This window comes from Sus scrofa, chromosome 6 (genome assembly GCF_000003025.6).
Source record: "Sus scrofa isolate TJ Tabasco breed Duroc chromosome 6, Sscrofa11.1, whole genome shotgun sequence".
Taxonomy (NCBI): Eukaryota; Metazoa; Chordata; class Mammalia; order Artiodactyla; family Suidae; genus Sus; species Sus scrofa.
In genome coordinates this window covers 1560789-1576906 of record NC_010448.4, presented here as the reverse complement: position 1 = coordinate 1576906, position 16118 = coordinate 1560789, and the positions used below count along the sequence as shown (strand labels likewise).

Genomic DNA, 16118 nt, shown 5'->3' with positions numbered 1-16118 from the left:
GGGACGCGCAGCCCAGCTCAGGGACCAAGCCCAGAGACAAAATTGGAACAGCTTTACGGGAACAAGCGGGGACTCGGCATCCCCGCTCCCCACGGGCCCTGCAGAGCCAGGCAGGGCTGTCCCAGGAGACCGGCAGCCCGGAGGCCACAGCGAGAGGAACGGGGGTGGCAGCTGCAGCCCGGGGTGCCCTCCCATGCCCCCGGCTGCCAGGATGGTGGCCCCCTTGCCGGGAAAACGCCCACTGCCTGGAGGGTCAGCCTCGAGGGCCGTGTAGAGTGGACAAGTAGCACCCTCATCTCCGGGGTGGGGAGACCGAATGGGCCCCAACTTCAGGGGACTGGCTGGGGGGCCAAAGGGCACGGCCAGCCAGCCCCTCGCCCGAGCTCGGAAGGACTGGGATCACGAGGTGGGCAGGGCCTGACCCGTGCCGACTTTGGGCCAGGACTCCTCCTTTGAGGGGGACCAGGAGCCCTCCGGGGGCCCATGCCGCCCTCCGCCATCCTGAACAGACGCCAGCAGGCAGAGGCCTTCTGGAAGCTTCCGGGACCCCCTTTGACCCAGGGAGGATGCTCTCCGGTGAAGCAGGTCGAGACGGGTTCTGCGAAGGTCTGCTCAGCCGGGGCGTTGATGCGCCTCAAGTGTTTAGGTTTAATCACAGTTGAGTTGCTACTTGTAGGATTAAGTCAGCCTTTGGCTGGAGGACAGAGCGCTGGGACCTGCCAGCTCTGGACCTCAGAAGTAGCGGGGGCAGCTCGGGGCCTGCGTGGCGTGGCCAAGCACGTGGAGGAATGTAGGTCTCTGGCGGGAGGCTGACGGGGCCTGGGGCCCCAAGGACGCCGCTGGCCTGGGTCAGCCCCACGAGCGGAGGGTGACGCCGTGGAGGGTACGGGTGTGCTTGCTGCCCTCCGGGCCGTGGGTCTCCGCTGCCCCCTCTCGGAGGACAAGCGAGTCAAGCGTCACATGTTTGAGATGCAGGAAGGCTCCCTGGGTGGCCAGAGGGAGCGTGAGCCGGGGCCCTGCTTCCTGGGGGGCCCTCCTGACATCCCGAGGTGGCCCAGAGTCACCTCATCCCACTCTGCCTGGGATTCCGTTCTGCTTCCCTGCCCCCCCTTCACCCCCCTCTTCGCTGGCTCTGTACCCATGCAGGGCGGCTGCCTGAGAACCTGGGGATGAGAAGCCGCCTCCTGGAGCAGCCTGCACCCCACCTTCTCCCTCCCTCTCCGCGCGTGGGGTCGAGCGATGCAGGCTGTGTGGACGGCCCCCGCCTGGGATGTTTCCCTCTCACCCCCACTACCCCTAGAGGACCGACCAGACCAGCCAGCTCTGCTTGGACCCATCTGCTCAGATGGGTGTAAGGCCTGTCTTTTCGAGCGTCCAGACCCTTTATCACAGTGGCCGTGAGGGGCATGCTGGCCAGGGCCAGCGGGGCAGCCGCAATGCCAGGGCCCTGCAGCACGTCCCCACCTGCTGCCACGCAGACAGAACAGGGGTTTCTTTCTTTCTTTTTTTTTTTTCTTGCCTTCTTTAGGGCTGCACCCGCGGCATATGGAGGTTCCTAGCTTCGGGGTCCAATCCGAGCTACAGCTGCTGGCCTACGCCACAGCCACAGCAACACCAGATCCGAGCCGAATCTGCAACCTACACCACAGCTCATGGCAATGCTGGATCCTTAACCCGCTGAGCGAGGCCAGGGACTGAACCCGCAACCTCATGGTTCCTAGTCAGGTTCGTTTCCGCTGCGCCGCGACAGGAACTCCCAGGACAGGGTTTTTAATGCACCTGTGGACACGTTATGACCTGCCTGCCTCACTGAGCTGCCCGGGACGCTTGTTCGGCTGGACTCCTTGGAGTGGCGGGGGCCCCATGCTCAGGGGCCCAGGCACAGCCAGCAGCCCTGCCTCGCAATCCCAGCTCCCACCCATCGGCTCCACGCCCCCACGGCCCCCACTGCCTGGCCCCGGGATCACACATGTGCTCACAAGAGGTGGTAGCACCAGGGACCCAGCCCTCGCCCCAAGACTGTATGGTGGCCCCCTGCCTGTGGGGTAGTGGAGGGTCCCTCGGTGGCACCCAAGGCCCCCAGCCCCAGCCTCTCGTGGCCCTGGGCCCCTGGCCTTGGCAGCTGCTGTGATCCAGCCTGCAGCTGCCCCATGCCCTTCCCACCCCAGGAGGCCCACACTCCGGGGCTCTGTGAGGAGCAGAATTTGCCACATTCAGTGAGGGCCACTCTCAGGGTGTCGCAGAGGCAAGGACACATGCTTGCCCCCACCCTGGCCCCCGTCACTCCAAGGCCTGCGTTGCTGCCGGCCCCAGGAGGCCAAGCTCTTCCGACCTTGGAGCCTGGAACACTGTCTCCACCCTCCTTGGATCCCCCCCGCCCCCCCCTCCCCGCCTCTCCTGAGAAGTGGATCCAAACCCCTGAGCAGGGCCCCCACTCTGCCCCTTCCTGCCTTGGCTACACCCCTGCGGCCTCGAGGAGGCTGCCAGTGGATGAGGGAGGGAGGAGGGGCGGGGGGGGCAAGAGGCCTCTGATCCGTCTCCTCTCTGGGGGGTGGCCCCAGGGACATCCCGACACCCAGAAGTCGGCGCTGAAGAAAAGACAGAAGCCACCAGCAGTGCTTATAATTCCAAGTGTTCTTTAAAACAAACACCCCCCCCACACACAAACCAGAACACCCCACCCCAAACCAGCCAAGTTGAACAGGTTAGCCGTTAATAGAAGCGGAAGCGGCACGAAGTCACAGACATTGCCACGGGGTGCAGCAGCGGGCGGCGGTGTGGCCGGACCGGCCGCCCTACGATAAACAAACACGGTGCAGACGGCACCCTTTCCACCAGCGAGACGCGAGGACGAGATAAAGCAGAGCAGCTGGACACTCACGCGCTTGTTATGCCAGGATTCAGCTCAGGAGAAAAGTGACCCCCAAACAGGACGCTCGGGACATGGGTCAGTAGTGTGGTCACATGGAGCGGAGGTGGCCCCGGGGCGCAGACACAGCAGGGCCAGGGGGCGGGACGGGCCTGCCTTCACGGGGGGTCCCTGAACTGCGGGGGACACAGCCCCATGAACCGCAGACCCGGCCCCAGCCTGCCTTCAAGATGCCAGGGGGCCGTGCTTCAGAACAACCTCTGACCTTACAGTGTGAAAATGGGGCCCAGGGAGCAGTCACCCTGCAGGAGGGCACCGGTCCAATGCCCCAGGGAAGCCTACCTGCTCCCTGTGCTGGCAGGTCACACCCAGGACCGGGGGTTTGGACCTCAACGCACCCCAAGTACTGCCCCACCCCTGAGGGAAGAGGCAGGAATGTGCTCGGACATAGCTGGAGCCCCAGCAGAGAGGCCGAGGGCAGTGCCAGCTGGGCAGCATCCTGCCACCTGTGCCTGGGGCTGTGGTCGCCACAACGGTCAGTGTCCTCTCTGTGCAATCCTACGAGGCAGGGACACACCAACCACCGCCCCCATTTGCAGATGAGAAAACCAAGGCCCAAGGCAGACCAGGCCTCCTGCTGCTTGGTGACGTCCTGGCCTCAGACTTGAGCTGGACCCTGAGAGGCAGGGATCGGGGCCCAGGAGGACTCAGCTGATGCAGAGTCGTCCATGGATGTCGGTGCATCAGGAGCCTCAGGGTGGCAGGGTCTCCTGCCCAGCAGAGGCCGCCTCCTCTATAGCCTCCCTGCCCAGCCGGGCCCCACAAGCTGCCTGTCAGGTCTCTCGGGGCCGGTAGCACCTCGTGGGGCCAGGGCCCAGGGGGTGGCTGTGGCTGGACTGGCCGCTTGATGCTCATGTGGCCGCAGCTGAGCAATGAAGCCTGATGCCTGGACTCAACCCTCCCTGGTGGGAAGGTCAGCGGTCAGAGGCCAAGGCAGAGCCCCCAGCGCCTAAGATGGGCTTGAAGGGAGACAGTCTGACCTTGGATGCCGCTGCTCCCCACACCGGCTCCCTGGATGCAGTGACAGCCCGGGAAGGCCAGCTGAGCTTCTGGGCCTCAGCTGCCTCCCCAGGGGAAGACGCCATGGGAACCACAAAAACAAAGCCTGCTGGCGCGGCCTCCGTGGGAGGGACCCCAGTCAGGTGGCCTCCGGAGCAGGTGCAGGCGGAGCGGGGAAGGCTGGGCTCCGGCTGCCGGACAATGGGAATCGAGCCCAGGACAGGTGACAGGAGAGGGGACAGGCCCAGATGGCTGCCGTCCAGGCCTCAAGGCCCAGGAGAGGCAGTCTCGAGGGACCCGGACGGGAAGCCCACGAGGGCTCGCAGTGTCTGCTTCTAGAAGATTTCAAGTATGGAGCTTTGAAAGAGCTACAGCTTGGCTCCAAAACCAGTAGATCAGATCTGTCCGGGCTGGGTACATACAGTCAGGTGCCCAAAGGTATCCTGAGTGACAGGGCCTGGTCCCCGAACTGGCCCGTTCTGCACATCGGCAGGAGCGCCAGATGGGCCAGCTGGCCCGCCCTGGGCTCAGCCCCCGCCGCAGCAGACGCCGGGCCTGGAACCCAGGAGCAGGTCCTTTCTGGAGAACGGGGCCAGGATGTAGGAGCAGCCCGAGGCCTCTCCTCCCGAAGCCCGCGGCATCTCGCTGAGCTGTTCGCTCCCTCTGGGGTGGGGGCGGGGAGGAACCAGTTCAGGTCTTTAAGGCAAAGAGACCAAAGTCCCTGGGGTTAGTTTCACGAGTGTCGCTACGTCTCTAACAACGAACAAGGAAAAGCCAAGGGCACACGTCGGGCTGCTGTCCAGAGGGTGCGGCCACGTCCGGGCAGGAACCCCCACCCCATTCCCGGAGACCTGCCCCAATCTGGCGAGGGGACCGGTCCCTCTGAGGCACGTCGTGTGCGGGCGGCGCCAGGGGAGAAAACACTGCCCCCTCCATAATGTATTTAAAAAATAATCGTCTTGGTGGCGTCGGCCGAACCCAAGATTTAAGTTAAAAAAATAATAATACAAATAAACAGAGGTGAGAAGGGAGAAGGCCCGACACGGCAGGAGGCCCGCGGTCTCTTCTCTGTCCAACGCTCTCGCCTCCACGCTCGAGAGGTACCTGCCACGTCCGGCTGCAGGGAGTGAATTCGTACCAGGTTTCGCGGTGGCCGGCCCGGCCCGGCCAAGGGACATGGGGACGCGTGGCTGAGCTGCCTGGATGACGGGCGAGTGGCCTTCGGGGGTGGGTCATTTATGAGCCTGTGCATCTCCTCGGGGGCTCCTTGGCTCCTGCTGCTTATGTCTCCTGGGGGACCACGTGCATGAGCTTCTGGCAAAGGACCGTCGTGGAAACTGCGGGGCAGAAGAGCACAGTCACGCGGGCGCACGTGTCTGGGGGCCTCTCACCCAGCCCCTGTCGCCACGGTCCCCAAGGCTGGGGACACTAGAAACCCCCGAATTGATGTGAAACCTCCCGACCCCACTCATGCGTGTACGCCGGACCCGCAGGCGGCCTGATGGGGGCTCCGGCCTGCACCCCTCACCCATTCAGACCCAGACCATCGGGAGTGACGACAGCTTGATGGCCCCGCTGCCTGAGGTCTGGGACACCACTGCCTGGCAGACGCCCAGGACAGCACGCCCACCGGGGGCGGGCATGCGTGCTGCGGCTCAGGGGAATTTCAGATCGGGGGCGGGGGCGGGGTGGGGTCCTGCCTCAGGCCCGGGGTGGTTCTGATGGATCATGAACAGGCCCCAGGCTGGGCTGGAGGTAAAGTCCCAGTGAAATCACAACATCCTGGTCTCAGGCAGGTGGCGGTAGGAATCGGGCTGGTTCTCGCGGGGATTTTCAAACCACCCAGGAGCCTGTCACGCCCAGTGGTCTCAGCACAGGGCCCTAGACGCGGCCTCTAAGGGACGGCCCTGCAGAGGTCCTGTTTTCTTCTCTGCGTTTCTAGGTCAGCGGCTGGGTTTAAGCTGGCGGCAGACAAGGGGGATTTTGTTACTTGGCAAGAGCAGCCTGGTTTTCTGGAACCCCTTGTCTGAGATTAGCGGGTGCCAAGCTGAGCGTCTTATCCTGAAATACGTGGGCCAGGCGTCACCACCAGACATGCCCAGCTCGGCCCAGGCCTCCGACCATCCTGAGCCCCTGCTGACCTGGCCCCGGGCAGGGGTGGGAGGGGTGGCGGGGGGGTGGCGGGGCGGGACTCACAGATGCCCTGGAGCAGCCACTTGGGCTTGTTGCTCCACCAGACGCCGAGGAAGTAGACGGGCAGGCCGCTGAGGATGATGGTGAAGCCGATGCCGCACTCCACGGGCGTCTTCCAGAAGGAGACGGCGATCAGGAAGAGGCAGGCCAGGATGAAGAACACGGGCAGGGCCACGTTCACCTGCGGGGGCTGCAGCTGACGCCGGGCAGCGGGCGCCTCTCTCCCCCGCCCCACCCCTGCTGCGTCCCATCCGCCCCAGAGCACGGGGCCCACGGCGCTCGCTGGAGCGGCCTGTCCGGCAGATCCCGGGCCCGCCCTGCGACCCCGGCGGATCCTCCGGGGCCGCCCCACTCGCCGGCCTCCTGAGGCCTGGGACCTCGCCTTGCTGAGCAGCCGGCACCGGGCAGTGATTACCCAAAGCTGGCGGGGGAGAACAAGCGGCTTCCCAAGGTCAGGGAAGGTCGGCCACTCTGGTCCCCACATCGCAGGGCGGGAACCCTGGCCCGGCCCCGCCCCATGGGCACCCAGAGCGGGGGCTGCCGCTTCTGGGAACACCGTGGCCACCCACTAATGAGCAAGCAGCCTCGCCTTCTCAGAGAGCCCTTGTGGATGGGCTGGACCACAGGCCGCTCGGCTGCCGGGCAGACAGCCCCACCCGCACGTGTCCAGGCTGAGGAGCCGCGGAAGCGGCCACAGCGGGGCAGGGCTCAGGGACACGTGTCCCCTTTCTGCATCCACCATGCGTCCTGCCAGGCAGACTGTCTGTGCACAGGCCAGAGACCCTGGGTGAGCAAGGGTCCCACCAGGTCAGCCTGGACTGGCCGCCCCACGCCCGGTCCCAGGGGGTCAGCACCTCACCAGCCGGGCCCAAGGTGGTTCAGGTCACTGAGACCTGTGGACAGGGGCCAGCTGTGTCGGCCACAAGCCTCCGGAACTGTGTGAGGGCAGGAGCTGCTGGCTGGCAGCCACCCCAGGCCCCACCCTCTCACTCCCTCATGTGTCTCCTGGGCGGGAGGGGGCTCCCCTGGAGAACAGGGCTGCCAGCATTGAGTGAGGGAGGAAGGGGGCGTGCCCAGCTTAGGTGGGGTGCAGTGGGCAGTCTCGTCCTGAGAAGCCTGTTCAGTCAGGGGCAAAGCCAGCCCCCGACGTGCCCCAGCCCTGCAGCCTCAGATGCCACCTCCCCCTCCCGCCCTGGGCCTGCCAGCGCCTGGCCCTCCCCGGAGGCTGGCCTCTGCCCAAGGCTGCCCCCAGCCACTCGGGCCCCTCCCCCTGGCTGTCTGCCCAGTGCTGCAGGTTTCCTCTGGAATGTGAGGTCTAGCGGGGCCGGGGGCGGGGGTCCTATCTCGTGCGCTGATGCACCTCGGCACCCGGACCACGTGCTCGGCGCCAACGAACCAGACGCGTGGCCCCTGGTGGAGACCAGGAGCTCTTCACCCGCTGACGTGCCCTGTGCCGCTGAGCCCTGGGCGGGGGTGTCCTGTCCCCGGCTTGCGGAGGGTGGAGCCCGAGGGGGCCGCGGGACGGGCGGCGCAGGCCCTCACCTTGATGGGCCGCTCCAGCTCGGGCTTGCGGTAGCGCAGCCACAGCATTCCGATGATGGCCAGGGCCACGCAGAGCCAGTTGAAGAAGCTGAAGAAGTTGATGACGGAGAAGATGTCTCTGGAGAAGGCGTACAGCAGGGTCATCACGCACTGCAAGCAGAGCACGGGCTGTGAGCCGCACGAGGCCCCCGGAGGCAAGAGGCTTCCAGGAGGCGAAGGGCCCCTGTGCCCCGGAGGCCCACACCGGGAACCAGCCTAGGGGCCCGGCACCGGGCCGGCTAAATGCGGCAGGTACATCCGGGCCACACCGCCGGCAGCAGCTTCAAAACTGCGCTGGGCTCTCCCTGAGGCATCAGGCACTGCGGTGGTTACCTGCCGGGCTGGGCCCCCTGGGGCCCCCGACTCCCAGAAACCGTGAGAAAGCAAGCCCCTCCCCATCAGGCTGCTGTGTTCTGGGGTGATTAATTAAGCAGCAGCAGCAGCAGAGAACTAACAAAGCTGCGCCCTGGTCCAGATGCTGTAGGAAACGCGCATGACGAGATCTCAGCGGATCAGCCAGCACCGCGTGAGCCACTGACCTGCGGCCCCGCCCCACGAGGCCCCAGAGGCCGCCTGTCCCCATACTACCCTGAGGTTTGGCTTCCTACACCTCCAAATCACTCCTTCTGGGGCCGTGCCCGCAGCATATGGAAGTTCCTGGGCCAGGGACTGAACGTGCACAACAGCCACCCAGGCCGATGCAGTAACCACACCAGATCCTTAACCCAAGAGCCACCAGGGAACTCCTCCAGATCCACATTTTTGTTTTTGAGCAAGTACCGTGTGTTATTTTTGGAATGAGTGGCACAGCAAGAGCACTGGACATGCACACACGTCAATCTGTTGCCATCTGATACCAAGGGAGGCCGAGACAGGTGTCCTCGGACGGGACTCAGTCCCCTCCCCGGCCTCCCTCAAACCCCCCAGGGCCCTCGCCCGTCCTCCCCTTCCCAGCGAGCGCAGGCAGAGGGCGGTGGCGAGCTGAGGACCCACCGTGAATACAAGGGAGGGCACGGGCGTCAGGAGCCGCGGGTGGATCATGGATAGGACAGACGGCAGGTGGCCCTCCCTGGCCCCCACGAAGAACAGCCTGTGGGCAGAGGAGCAGGCGGTCAGTCCCGCCGGCGGGCCCCCTGCCCGGGCCCAGCACCTCTAGCGACCCCCCCGCCCCCCCGGCAGGGCTCAGAACGAGCCCGTGAGAGGGTCTAGATGCACACGCAGCTGTGCCGGCTCTGGGCGGAGGACGGGGTTCATTTCTGCGTCCCTTGAATGTTGTGACAGCTGTACTGTCGCTCAGCGTGGCGAGAGAGGGGACCCCGAGAGCAGCCAGCTCCGCCCCTCGCCCTGCGAGGGCGGTCCTGGCGGCCCACCTGGAGGACGTGAAGAGGGACCCGTTGACGGAGCCGAAGCAGGACAGGCCCACGAAGACGGGGATGATCCAGGACATGACTCCCAGGTGGTAGTTCCCGAAATCCTAGAGGGACGGCAGCGTGAGCCGGCCCACGGCGCCTGCCGTGGCCCGACCAGCCCGCCCCGGCCCCCAGCCCCCGCACCTGCTGCGTGGAGGGACCCGGGCGCCCGCGGGGCTGCCCCCACTCGGCACTGCTCGCAGGCTTTCCCCGGGTTGGCCCTGTCCGCGCCTTCCCACCTCGGTGGGCATTTACTCGGTGATGGGCCTCCGAGGTGGGGCTGGGGGTCCGCAGTGGACTCCACCCCTCGGCTCTAAACGTGACCGCTGGGGCCACTGCAGACACACGGACTTAAAACTGTCCAGGGAGTGGCCTGGCACAGCGCTGCAAAAGCCCGCGATTCTCACATGCCGCCAGCACCCCAGACCCCAGCAGGCTTGGCAAAGCGCCTGCGGGAGCGCGAGGGGGCTGGTCCGCCCCTGGTTACGGGTTGCGGGGCAGGGCCAGGCTCTCAGCAGCCTGAGCGCACCAGCGCTGGCCTCTTACCACGGCCACGGCCTCCGAGGTCAGCATCTGCTCCGTGGACAGCGTGGTGAAGTAGGCCAGGTTCGTGAGCACGTACACCAGGGTGACGATGGGCAGGGAGATGATGATGGCCAGGGGCAGGTTTCTGGAAGGAGCGCGGGCACATCACCACAGTGAGGCCCAGGGCGGGGCCAGGCCCATCACCTGACGGCGGCCGGGCCTCGCTCGCTTGCTGCGCGGGGAAGCGGCTGGAAGGTGGCGCCGGGCCCAGCAGCTGTGCTCAGTGAGGCCAGGGACCCACCCCCCGGCCGCCGCGCCCCTGTCTGTGACACGGGCTGCCTGTCTGTTCTTCAGGGCCACACGCCCCTCCCCGCCGTGATCTGAACCCCAGGGACCCTCCCGGAAGGCCCCGCCCCGCTTCGGCCGGGGGCCGGGCTGGGCCCAAGCACGGAACCAGGTGCCCCCTCCGCGCAGGGAAGCGACTGCAGACGCACGTGGGCTGCCCCCCCCACGCACCTGTAGGGGTTGATCATCTCCTCTGTGACCAAGTTCAAGTAGTTCCTAGGGTTCAAAGAGCAGACTGTCACCAGCCGTTCCTCCCAGTTACGGGGCCAAGAACGCAGGCTCCACCTGGCCCCTCGGGGCTGGGAGAGAGAAGACCCCACGCCCAGGCCCCAGGGGGCGGCCACCGGGCCGGCGACAGTCCTGCCCCCTCCCCTGGGCGGCATCAGCAGCATCTTTCCCGAGCTGCCAGCAGGGGTTTATCTCAGGGCCACCTGCTGGGGACGCGACGCAGCCGCCAGGGGCTCCGAGAGGGTTTCCTGCCCCCCTCGAGGAGTGCCCCTGCGAGGTGGGTTTCGGGGCCCCGGGACCACACGTTCTAGAACCTACCATCCCCCGTAGGCAAAGAGGCCACTATACAGCGCGAGCACAATGTTGCCCACGTCCAGTTTGGTGCCTTCAAACGAGAACTTGGGATCCAGATTGGACACGTCACCTGGGAGAGAGAGGAACATGGGGTTACAGAACGTAGCGCTGAGGTCAAGCCACAGGTTCCGGAATGTTCCCGGAGCAAAACACGGAACAGACAAAAAAGTGGGGTGAGGGCTTTTCACGGCGACATCAAGTGCACCTGCTGGGCCGCCGGACCTTTGCGTTTGCCAGACGCACCCTGGGGCCTGGAGCAAGCAGGCGGGGTGAGCGCGGCCTGCCCCGACCTGGAGGGACGTGGCCTCCGCGGGGTGGGCAGCAGCTCTACAGACCCCAGGCCGGTCTGGGTGCCCATCGCTGTCTGGGCCTGATGGACAGAATGCGTGGGACGGTGGACGCCGGGCTGTGTCTGCCTCGCCGGGGCTCCTCCCAGACCCCGGGTGGGGGGATCTGGTCTGCTCTCTGACCCCCCCCCGAGCTGCTACGTGTAAACTCGGGCTTCTTGTCTGAGCGCAAGAGCGCAGAGCTGCCCGCAGCCAAAGGGACAGTGGGCTCAGCTGCGTTCCTTGCTCCAGGTGGACGTCCTGGGCTCTGGGACACAAGGGGGGGCCTGCACGGATCCGTCCGCTCCTCCGCTGCTGTTTCCCATGCGTCCCGGTCTCTGCCTGCGCCATCGCCTGGCACCTGGGCGGTGGCTCCTCTCCTGTGTCTCACAAGGACACCTGCATTGGATTTAGGGCCACCCTAATCCAGGAGGAGCTCATCCCGATCCGCCCCTTAACGACATCTAAAGACCCTTTACAAACAAGGCGACACTCACAGGCTCCGCCGTTTTGGGGGCCACGATTCAACCCAGTACTGGAGACATGAAACGGGGGGCCTCAGAAGGGTTCCTGGCTAGGAGGACAGCGTCGGGCCGTCTGTGAGGCTCAGTTTTACCATCTGTAAAGTGGCCCCACAACATTCGGGCCCAGGAAGACTTGCTCTATGCTGAGGAGCCAGCCTGACAGCCGGGCACCACCACGGGCACAGGGCTGGCTGTCGCTCCCCTCTGATAAGGGTCACCTGGCCCCCCGGAGCTTTAGCTCTTGGCTCCTTGGCTCTGGGGGCGACCGTGGCAGACGGGAAGGAGGGTTGAAACAAGAGGAAGGGGCCGAGGGGAGCAGGGGCGGGCCTGCAAGAGCATAGAGCAGAGCTGACCCCCGCAGGCATGGACCGCTTGTCAGTAAAGGGGCCCCTCCCCACTGAGCCTCTGGACACATGGGGCTGTGCCCGTCCTGCTGGGAGGCAGCCGGCCCAGGTCCCGCTGGGCCAGGCTGGGATGCGACCCCAGAGCTACTATGTGGGTCACTGTCGCCCACAGCAATCCAAGGTCCTCTCAGGACCCCACACTCTCCTCGAAGGCCAGGGCCCGTCACCCCAGGAACCCAACAGGAATGGGAGGGGGCGGGGAGGCCCCCATCACTCCAGCCAATCCAGCCTGCCCTTCCAGGCAGACAACCTGGGGGGAGGCAGGACCCCGGTTCCATTGCTGGGTCTCTGGGTCATCTCTTTAGGGTACTCAGGACCCCTGGACTCTGCCCTGCAGGTGTGGCGGGGCCTTTGATCTCTGGCCTGAGCCGGGAGATGGGAGAGGCCCCCTCGGACCCCAGATGAGGCCACAGTCTCATGATGAGAAAGAACTGGGGGTGGCTGGCCTCTCACCCTGCCCGCCGCTGCCGCCCACATGTGCTCTGCATTGCAGGCTGGGTCCCGAGACTGCCCGGTCACAGGGTGGTCAGCAGGCTGGTGTGTGGGGCCAGGGCAGGGCCGGCAGCTCCCCACGGAATGTCCTGGAACATGCATTCCTTTACTTCTGCAGGGCCAGGGCGCTTTTGTGGCGAGGGCGAGGAGCCTGGGGCTGGGCCACCTGCCTGGGGCGTGGGGCTGTGATCGGAACGCAGCAGCTGCCCCGAGAGTCTGGGGGGCCCCCACCGCCCCCGCGGCCCCAGCGTCTCTCAACGACTTCTGGAGCGGTGAAGGGCTTTCACAACAGGTTCCTCGAGTGGCGCACGGGATCTTCGCCTTTGTTTGCCCCTCGGTCACGTCTCTATCCTGCTTCCTCTCCACGTGGAAGGTCTCTGCACACCCGCTGGAAGGCACCTCTTACGCAGTTCTTAAAACCAGCGCCCGCCCCAAGCAGGCCCCTGAGTTAGTGACACTGGGCATGGGTGCGCAGACACGTGCACACATGTACACGTGTACACACGTACACATGTGTACACACGTGTACATATGGGCTGGAGCCGGCCGCGTGGGAGGACGGCTGCCGCTCTTGCTAACAGAGGTCCAAGGCTTGGATATAGGCTGGATTTTCAGGTAAGAACCACTGTTTTCAGCCCTGAGGCTGAGAAGCTTCCATTTTTTCATCGAGGGCCCCCCGGCTCTGTGGTGACCAGCTCAGAGTCCTGACTCGTCCGCAGACAATCCCTGAGACAGTGGCTGGAATTCCTGCCGCAAACGGTACCCCGGATTTAAAGCTCCATCTTGCAGCCTCTAAAACCCCAAGAAACACGAGCTGCTCTGACCACATGCAGCCAGAAGGGTCTCCCTGGGCTCCTCCGGGGGCCTCAATAGAATGCGTGTGGCTGGGTGGTCCCTCCAGGGCCCCCCTCCGTTGTCTGGGGCCTCACTGTGTCTTCGAAGCTCCTGAAATCCCTTGGAAGAACGTGGCTATCCAGGTGCAGAGGACGCAGGCCAGGCCCGCACACCTCCCGCCTCGTCTCTCCCGCCAAGCCGGGGACGGAGCTCTGCCAGGCATCTGGTGACTCTGGATCCCAATCCACTTTTGCAAGTTCCTACTTGCTGCCCCTCCTGTCACGTCACCCCTGCTCACAGACAGGGACCTGCCCCGCGTGGGCACACGAGGCCCCTTGGCAGAGCTCCTGGTTTTGTCCAGCCTCCGTGTGTGCTGGAGGCCTGCCCAGATGGACCCGCAGCCCAGCCGGGCGCGCTGCCCTCCTCTCCGTGGGCGCCACGGAGTGGGCGCCGGTCTGCTGGCTCTGCCCGGCACCTGGCCAGGCCCCCCAGAACTGGCACAGCCTGAAGGAGCACGAGGTGACTGCCTAGGGACGGCGTCCTGCAGGACTGGAGCCCTAACAGCAGGGGGGCTTCGGGAGGTTTGGAGAGCTGGCGGTGGGGGCCCGCTCGCCCGTCTCCTGGACAGCGAGAAGCACGACGGGCAGCCGCAGCCCCTCTAAGGATGTGGATCCGTAGCTGCCCCTCCATGAGGGCAGACTGCAGGCTCCACGCGGTCTCAACCACCACTGGCCCCACAACCAGGGGACGGGCAGTGATGACGGCACACTGGGGTTGTCACTCGGGGTGGGCGTCGATGCGTGGGAGGCCAGGGCGCCTCTGGACCAGGTGGTGGGGACCAGTTCCCCAGGCCTCCGGGCGCGGACCTCAGGAAAAGTGTCCCCAAACCCGCGTCACGCAAACTCAGTTGGGAACCATCAATGCGGGGGCACGGGGCACTCGCAACGTTGCAGAAGGCGTGAGTGCTGGGGACAGGACCAGGGCCTGGGGGACCTGCCAGCCCGAGTCAGAGGACAGGGCTTCCATTGCCTCTGCATCCCCAAGGCCCTGCCTGGCCTCTGTGTTGAGGCCAGGGTTGGTGACAGCCAGCAGGGCTTGCCTGGGCCGAGGCATGGAACCGGAGCCTGGGCACCAAGCTTGGGAAAAAGCTAGAAAGACCCAGGCCTCCGGGCAGCCGCTCCCCAAACCAGGGTGGGGGCGCCCACTTGCTGGGACCTTAACCCCCGGGTTCACATGATGGTCCTTCACGTGGCAAAGGGCGCTGAGCAGGAGCCCCCCCAAAGCTCACGTCCCCCTGGAACTGCAGAACGTGACCTCATCTGGAACAGGGCCTTTGCGGGGGAGCAAGGTACAGCCCTCGAGAGAGCAGGTGGATGAGGGCAGGACCGAAGCCCTGAGTGTTCCTGTGGGACAGACCCGCAGAGGCCACGTGAGGATGGAGGCAGTGATGCAGCCGGGAGCCGGGGGCACAGGAGGGGCAGGAAGCTGCCCCCCAGGTCTCAGAGGGAGCACAGCTGCTGTTGTTTTAAGCCCCCAGTCTGTGTCCTTTGGTACGGCAGCCCCAGGGCACTCCACAGACAGAGGGGCCTCAGCCCACCGGGGTCTGAAGCCCTGGTTTCCACTCGGTGCCTCAGGGCTCTGTCAGGTCCTGCAACAGCCGTGGCCCTGGACACCGAGCCCCGATTCTGGGCCAAGTGAGCAGGTGTTTGGCTGCAGGGCTGCAGGGCTGAGTCCTGTCTGAGAGTCAACACTGCGTGACCAGTGCCCTTAGGGGGCTCTCCTGTTTTGTCCAGAGACCAGGCATCCTTGTGTGTGTGTGTGTGTGTGTGTGTGTGTGTGTGTGCCAGAGACCAGGCATCCTTGTGTGTGTGTGTGTGTGTGTGTGTGTGTGTGTGCCAGAGACCAGGCATCCTTGTGGGTGGGGGTGTGTGTGTGTGTGTGTGTGTGTGTCTGTGCCACAGCCCACAGCTGGCTTTGTGGGGGTCTCTCCTTCCCCACCCCAGCTGCCTCCGATGGGGCGGGAATCTGGGGAGGCCAAGGGGAGGACAGAGCTTGCCCACCACGGCCAGGGTCTGCCTACAGTGTCATCTGTCTGGAACGCCTGGAGGAGCTGGTCCTGGACCCCAAATTAGCTTCAAACTCAAAGGACGCTCTCCTCCCTGCACGGGCTGCAGCAGAGCCCTGAGAACGCGCTGCCCAGCACGGGGCTTTGTGGCTGCAGCCTCTCTGAGCGGCTGACCACCCAGGGCACGGGGGGCCGAGGGCAGCCATGGGAGAGCCGACTTCCGGGCCTTTGATTTCATCCTGGAGGGTGGCGCAAGCAAGCACATGACCTCCCACCGCACTCTGGACGCGGAATCCGTAGCTGTGCAGGCACCGGAAAGGTCTTAATTAAAACGATCTTAGAGCACCCGCGGGAAGGAGCCAGCAGTGTCACAAGTCCTCTTGCGGCGGCCGAGGGGCGCCGGTGTCTGCGTGTGACCCTGCGTGGGAGCTGCTGCTCTGAGCTTTCACGAGGAGCAGACCCACCCCCCGCCCCGGGACTGTGGAGAACCAAACTCCAGCTGCGCGGCCCAGTCCCAGCATCCTGTGGTCCAGGAGTGACCCTGAACCCCTCCATCAAGGCACCCTAAGTCCGGGATCGGGGGGGCCGGGACTGGGAGCAGCCTGCAAGGCACAACGGCCCGGGTCGCAGGCTGCCCGAGGTCCTGCTCACATCCCGAGGACAGTGTGAGATGGCCACCAAGGCCTGGGGCTGCTGCTGCTGCTGCTGTGGCCCTTTCACAGATCAGGACACTGAGGCTCCAGGAGCTGGCCAAGGAGAGCCGTGCGAGACCCAGGCCCTCCCAGGATGAGGGTCTCCTCCCCGCTCCCCACCCCGACCCCTAGTGCTCCGGCCGCCCCGAGCCTTTCCCACGGCCCCACCCCATCCAGGATGAACGCAGGGGGCCTCTCTCAAGGCGGCTCACGTCCCC

General features: G+C 65.5%; 1 long non-coding RNA gene across 1 annotated transcript in view; it reads right to left on the bottom strand.

Moving 5' to 3' along the window:
- SLC7A5 overlaps window positions 2609-16118 on the bottom strand; it is a 28359-nt gene continuing 14849 nt past the window's right edge. Inside the window, exons 3-10 of the long non-coding RNA XR_002344446.1 lie at window positions 10528-10633; window positions 10153-10197; window positions 9658-9781; window positions 9073-9176; window positions 8696-8792; window positions 7664-7813; window positions 6125-6302; window positions 2609-5265 (exon numbers count right to left, since the gene is read on the bottom strand). This is a non-coding gene — a long non-coding RNA (solute carrier family 7 member 5). The remainder of the gene's footprint in view (window positions 5266-6124; window positions 6303-7663; window positions 7814-8695; window positions 8793-9072; window positions 9177-9657; window positions 9782-10152; window positions 10198-10527; window positions 10634-16118) is intronic.